At 40.0% G+C, this 7,319-nt stretch overlaps 1 non-coding gene across 1 annotated transcript; it reads right to left on the bottom strand.

Annotated features, from left to right (window-relative positions):
* Nucleotides 1-859: 859 nt before the first annotated feature.
* LOC148555342 (small nucleolar RNA R71) lies at nucleotides 860-967 on the bottom strand. Its single transcript, XR_015886463.1, has one exon. It is a non-coding gene; the product is annotated as a small nucleolar RNA R71 (small nucleolar RNA).
* Nucleotides 968-7,319: the final 6,352 nt, after the last annotated feature.

Consider the following 7,319-nt stretch of genomic DNA (forward strand, 5'->3'; position numbering starts at 1 on the left):
ATCTTTTTCAAAAACTAATTTCTATCATATCTTTTCAAAAATATCTTCTTATCTTACCTTTTTCAAAAAAATTTGATTTCAAAATATCTTTTCTAACTTCCTAACTTCTTATGTTTTCAAATTTTGTTTCAACTAACTAACTAACTTTTTGTTTGTTTCTTATCTTTTTCAAAACCACCTAACTAATTCTCTCTCTCTCATTTTCGAAAATTTTCTTCTCTCTCACCTCCTTCTATTTGTTTATTCATCTACTAACATCTCTCCCTTACTCAAAAAAAAAGAGGATATCTATTATTATTATTTTTCTGTGCCCTCTTCTTTGTCATATGAGCAGGAGCAAGGACAAGAATATTCTTGTTGAAGCAGATCCAGAACCTGAAAGAACTCTGAAGAGGAAACTAAGAGAAGCTGAATTACAACAAACCAGCAAGCACCTGTCAGAAATTATCAAACAGGAAAAGAAGATGGCAACTGAAAATAATAATAATGCAAGGAGAATGCTTGGTGACTTTACTGCACCTAATTCCAATTTACATGGAAGAAGCATCTCCATTCCTACCATTGGAGCAAACAATTTTGAGCTGAAACCTCAGCTAGTTTCTCTGATGCAGCAGAACTGCAAGTTTCATAGACTTCCATCTGAAGATCCTTTTCAGTTCTTAACTGAATTCTTGCAGATCTGTGATACTATTAAGACTAATAAAGTAAATCCTGAAGTCTACAGGCTCATGCTTTTCCCTTTTGCTGTAAGAGACAGAGCTAGAATATGGTTGGACTCTCACCTAAAGACAGCCTGAACTCTTGGGATAAGCTGGTCACGGCTTTTTTAGCCAAGTTCTTTCCTCCTCAGAAGCTGAGCAAACTTAGACTGGATGTTCAAACCTTCAAACAAAAAGATGGTGAATCCCTCTATGAAGCTTGGGAGAGATACAAAGGACTGACCAAAAAGTGTCCTTCTGACATGCTTTCAGAATGGACCATCCTGGATATATTCTATGATGGTCTGTCTGAGTTATCTAAGATGTCATTGGATACCTCTGTAGGTGGATCCATTCACCTAAAGAAAACGCCTGCAGAAGCTCAAGAACTCATTGACATGGTTGCAAATAACCAGTTCATGTACACTTCTGAAAGGAATCCTGTGAATAATGGGACGCCTATGAAGAAGGGAGTTCTTGAGATTGATACTCTGAATGCCATATTGGCTCAGAATAAAATATTGACTCAGCAAGTCAATCTGATTTCTCAGAGTCTGAATGGAATGCAAGCTGCATCCAACAGTACTCAAGAGGCATCTTCTGAAGAAGAAGCTTATGATCCTGAGAACCCTGCAATAGCAGAGGTAAACTACATGGGTGAACCTTATGGAAACACCTATAACTCATCATGGAGAAATCATCCAAATTTCTCATGGAAGGATCAAAAGCCTCAACAAGGCTTTAATAATGGTGGAAGAAACAGGTTTAGCAATAGCAAGCCTTTTCCATCATCCACTCAGCAACAGACAGAGAATTCTGAGCAGAATCCATCTAGCTTAGCAAATCTAGTCTCTGATCTATCTAAGGTCACTGTAAGTTTCATGAACGAAACAAGATCTTCCATTAGAAATCTGGAAGCACAAGTGGGCCAGCTAAGTAAAAGGATCCCTGAAATCCCTCCTAGTACTCTCCCAAGCAATACAGAAGAGAATCCAAAAGGAGAGTGCAAGGCCATTGACATAAGCACAATGGCCGAACCCAATGAGGGAGAGGAGGACGTGAATCCCAAGGAGGAAGACCTCCTGGGACGTCCAGTGACCAATAAGGAGCTTCCCTCTGAGGAACCAAAGGACTCTGAGGCTCATCTAGAGACCATAGAGATTCCATTGAACCTCCTTATGCCCTTCATGAGCTCTGATGAATATTCCTCTTCTGAAGAGAATGAGGATGTTACAGAAGAGCAAACTGCCAAGTTTCTTGGTGCAATCATGAAGCTGAATGCCAAATTATTTGGCGTTGATACTTGGGAAGTTGAACCTCCCTTGTTCATCAATGAACTAAGTGATCGGGATCAACTGACATTGCCTCAGAAGAGACAGGATCCTGGAAAGTTCATAATACCTTGTACCATAGGCACCATGATCTTTAAGGCTCTGTGTGACCTTGGTTCAGGAATAAACCTCATGCCCCTCTCTGTAATAGAGAAACTGGGAATCTATGGGGTGCAAGCTGCTAAAATCTCATTAGAGATGGCAGATAATTCAAGAAAACAGGCATATGGACAAGTAGAGGACGTGTTAGTAAAGGTTGAAGGCCTTTACATCCCTGCTGATTTTATAGTCCTGGATACTGGAAAGGAAGAGGATGAATCCATCATCCTAGGAAGACCTTTCCTGGCCACAGCAAGAGCTATGATTGATGTTGACAGAGGTGAACTAGTCCTTCAATGGAATGAGGACTCCCTTGTGTTTAAAACTCAAGGATCTCCCTCTGCAACCATGGAGAGGAAGCATGAAAAGCTTCTCTCAAAGCAGAGTCAACCCAAGCCCCCACAGTCAAACTCTAAGTTTGGTGTTGGGAGGCCACAACCAAACTCTAAGTTTGGTGTTGAACTCCCATATCCAAACTCTAAGTTTGGTGTTGGAGAGTTTCAACAATGCTCTGAACATCTGTGAGGCTCCAGGAGAGCCCACTATCAAGCTATTAACATTAAAGAAGTGCTTGTTGGGAGGCAACCCAATGTTTATTTATCTAATTATATTTTTGTTTTTCATGTTTTCTTAGGTTCATGATCATGTGGAGTCACAAAATAAATAGAAAAATTGAAAACGGAATCAAAAACAGCAAAAGAAAAATCACACCCTGGAGGAGCATCTGTCTGGCGCTCAAACGCCAGAACAGAGCATGGTTCTGGCGCTGAACGCACAAAATGGGCATGATCCTGGCGCTGAACGCCCAGAACAAGCATGGTTCTGGCGTTCAACGCCAGAAATGGCAGTAAATGGGCGTTGAACGTCCAAAATGGGCACCAACCTGGCGCTGAACGCCCAGAGTTGTGTGCAAGGGCATTTTACATGCCTAATGGGTGCAGGGATGTAAATCCTTGACACCTCAGGATCTGTGGATACCACAGGATCATCTCAGGATCTGTGAATCCCACAGGATCCCCACCTACCTCGCCCTCTCTCTCTCCATTCATGACCATCCCTTCTGTTTTCCATCCATACACACATCCCTCCATCTCCTCCATATCTTCTTCTTCTTCTATTCCTTCTTCTTTTGCTCGAGGGCGAGCAACATTCTAAGTTTGGTGTGGTAAAAGCATAGCTTTTTTGTTTTTTCCATAACCATTGATGGCACCTAAGGCCAGAGAAACCTCTAGAAAGAGGAAAGGGAAGACAAAAGCTTCCATCAAGGGTCTATAGCTCAGTGGTAGAACATTTGACTGCAAATCAAGAGATCCCTAAGATACCTCAGGAGATACATTTTCTTCCACACAATTATTGGAGGCAACTAAGGGTGGAACATCAAGAGCACTCCATCATCCTTCATGAAATAAGAGAAGATCAAAAAGCAATGAGGGAGGAGCAACAAACACAAGGAAGAGACATAGAGGAGCTCAAGGACATCTTTGGTTCCTCAAGAAGGAAACGCCACCAGCACTAAGGTGGATTCATTCCTTGTTCTTATTTCTTATGTTTTTCGTTTTCTATGTTATGTGCTTATCTATGTTTGTGTCTTAATTACATGATCATTAGTAGTTAGTAACTTTGTCTTAAAGTTATAAATGTCCTATGAATCCATCACCTCTCTTAAATGAAAAATGTTTTAATTCAAAAGAACAAGAAGTACATGAGTTTTGAATTTATCCTTGAACTTAGTTTAATTATATTGATGTGGTGACAATGCTACTTGTTTTCTGAATGTATGCTTGAACAGTGCATATGTCTTTTGAAGTTGTTGTTTAAGAATGTTAAATATGTTGGCTCTTGAAAGAATGATGACTAGGAGACATGTTATTTGATAATCTGAAATATCATAAAAATGATTCTTGAAGCAAGAAAAAGCAGCAAAGAACAAAGCTTGCAGAAAAAAAATAGGCAAAAAAAAAAATAGAAAGAAAAAGAAAAAGCAAGCAGAAAAAGCCAATAACCCTTAAAACCAAAAGGCAAGGGCAAATAAAAAGGATCCCAAGGCTTTGAGCATCAGTGGATAGGAGGGCCTAAAGTAATAAAATCCTGGTCTAAGCGGCTAAACCAAGCTGTCCCTAACCATGTGCTTGTGGCGTGTAGGTGTCAAGTGAAAACTTGAGACTGAGCGGTTAAAGTCAAGGTCCAAAGCAAAAAAAAAAAAAGAGTGTGCTTAAGAACCCTGGACACCTCTAATTGGGGACTTTAGCAAAGCTGAGTCACAATCTGAAAAGGTTCAACCAGTTATGTGTCTGTGGCATTTATGTATCCGGTGGTAATACTGGAAAACAAAGTGCTTAGGGCCACGGCCAAGACTCATAAAATAGCTGTGTTCAAGAATCATCATACTGAACTAGGAGAATCAATAACACTATCTGAACTCTGAGTTCCTATAGATGCCAATCATTCTGAACCTCAATGGATAAAGTGAGATGCCAAAACTATTCAAGAGGCAAAAAGCTATAAGTCCCGCTCATTTGATTGGAGCTATGTTTCATTGATAGTTTGGAATTTATAGTATGTTCTATTCTTTTTATCCTAATTTTGATTTTCAGTTGCTTGGGGACAAGCAACAATTTAAGTTTGGTGTTGTGATGAGCGGATAATTTATACGCTTTTTGGCATTGTTTTTAGTATGTTTTTAGTAGAATCTAGTTACTTTTAGGGATGTTTTTAATAGATTTTATGTTAAATTCACATTCCTGGACTTTACTATGAGTTTGTGTGTTTTTCTGTGATTTCAGGTATTTTCTGGCTGAAATTGAGGGACCTGAGCAAAAATCAGATTCAGAGGTTGAAGAAGGACTGCTGATGTTGTTGGATTCTGACCTCCCTTCACTCAAAGTGGCTTTTCTGGAGCTACAAAACTCAAATTGGCGCGCTTCCAATTGCGTTGGAAACTAGACATCCAGGGCTTTCCAGCAATATATAATAGTCCATACTTTGGCCAAGAATAGACAACGCAAACTGGCGTTCAACGCCAGCTCTCTGCCCAAATCTGGCGTCTAGCGCCAGAAAAGGATCCAAAACCAGAGTTGAACGCCCAAACTGGCACAAAAGCTGGCGTTCAACTCCAAGAAGGACCTCTACACGTGCAACACTCAAGCTCAGCCCAAGCACACACCAAGTGGGCCTCGGAGTGGATTTATGCATCAATTACTTACTTCTGTAAACCCTAGTGACTAGTTTATTATAAATAGGACCTTTTACTATTGTATTAGACATCTTTGGACACTTGGTTCTTAGATCAGAGGTGCTGGCCATTCGGCCATGCCTGGACCTTTCACTTATGTATTTTTAACGGTAGAGTTTCTATACTCCATAGATTAAGGTGTGGAGCTCTGCTGTACCTCAAAGATTAATGCAAAGTACTACTGTTTTCTATTCAATTCTTCTTATTTCGCTTCTAAGATATTCATTCGCACTTCAACCTGAATGTGATGAACGTGACAATCATCATCATTCCCTATGAACGTGTGCCTGACAACCACTTCCGTTCTACATTCGAATTGAATGAGTATCTCTTAGATCTCTTAATCGGAATCTTCGCGGCGTAAGCTAGAATGATGGCGGCATTCAAGAGAATCCGGAAGGTCTAAACCTTGTCTGTGGTATTCTGAGTAGGATTCAATGATAGGATGACTGTGACGAGCTCCAAACTCGCGATCGCAGGGCATTAGTGACAGACGCAAAAGGATAGTAAATCCTATTCCAGCATGATCGAGAACCGACAGATGAATAGCCGTGCCGTGACAGGGTGCGTTGATCATTTTCACTGAGAGGATAAGATGAAGCCATTGACAAAGGTGATGCCTCCAGACGATTAGCCGTGCCGTGACAGGGCATTGGATTATTTTCCCGAGAGATGACCGAATGTAGCCGTTGACAATGATGATGTATCACATAAAGCCAGCCATGGAAAGGAGTAAGACTTACTGGATGAAGATAGCAGGAAAGCAGAGGTTCAGAGGAACGAAAAGCATCTCCATTCGCTTATCTGAAATTCCTACCAATGATTTACATAAGTACCTCTATCCCTATTCTATTATTAATTATTATTCGAAAACACCATTATCAATTTATATCTGCCTAACTGAGATTTGCAAGGTGACCATAGCTTGCTTCATACCAACAATCTCCGTGGGATTCGACCCTTACTCACGTAAGGTATTACTTGGACGACCCAGTGCACTTGCTGGTCAGTTACACGGAGTTGTGAACCATGGTTTTGGCATCATGTTTTTGGCACCATTTCCAGGGAAAGAAAGAGCGATAAACTTTACATACTTAAAGTGTAATCACGATTCCACGTACCATTAGCCTTTTCTCACCTCATTTGCCACCTCTACAATTCGGCTGGAATTGACATAGAGGGAGACATCCTCATTGAAGAGGATAAGCCCATCACTAAGAAAAGGATGGAGCAAACAAGAGATCATGGACCTCAACATGAGCATGAGGAGATTCCTCACCATGAAATCCCTGAGATGCCTCAGGGGATGCACTTTCCTCCACAGAATTATTGGGAGCAAATCAACACTTCCCTATGAGAATTAAGTTCCAACATGGGACAACTAAGGGTGGAGCATCAAGAGCACTCCATCATCCTCCATGAAATTAGAGAAGATCAAAGAGCTATGAGGGAGGAGCAAGAAAGACAAGGAAGAGACATAGAGGAGCTCAAGAGCACCATTGGTTCTTCAAGAAGAGGAAGACGCCACCCTCACTAAGGTGGACTAATTCCTTAATCTCCTTATTTATTTATTTTCCTGTTTTTTTATTTTTGAGCTTAATGTTTTATTTATGTTTGTGTCTTTACTATATGATCACTAGTGTCTAAGTGTCTATGCCTTAAAGTTATGAATATGAATCCATCACCTCTCTTAAATGAAAACTGTTTTAATTACAAAAGAACAAGAAGTACATGGTTTCGAATTCATCCTTGAAACTAGTTTAATTATTTTGATTTGGTGGCAATACTTTTTGTTTTCTGAATGTATGCTTGAACAATGCATATGTCTTTTGAAGTTGATGTTTACTGAATGTTAAATATGTTGGCTCTTGAAGAGTAAGAAAAAAGGAGAAATTTTATTTGATAATCTGAAAAATCATAAAAATGATTCTTGAAGCAAGAAAAAGCAGTGAATACAAA

Source organism: Arachis ipaensis, chromosome B6, assembly GCF_059453495.1.
Source record: "Arachis ipaensis isolate K30076 ecotype BB chromosome B6, ASM5945349v1, whole genome shotgun sequence".
Taxonomy (NCBI): Eukaryota; Viridiplantae; Streptophyta; class Magnoliopsida; order Fabales; family Fabaceae; genus Arachis; species Arachis ipaensis.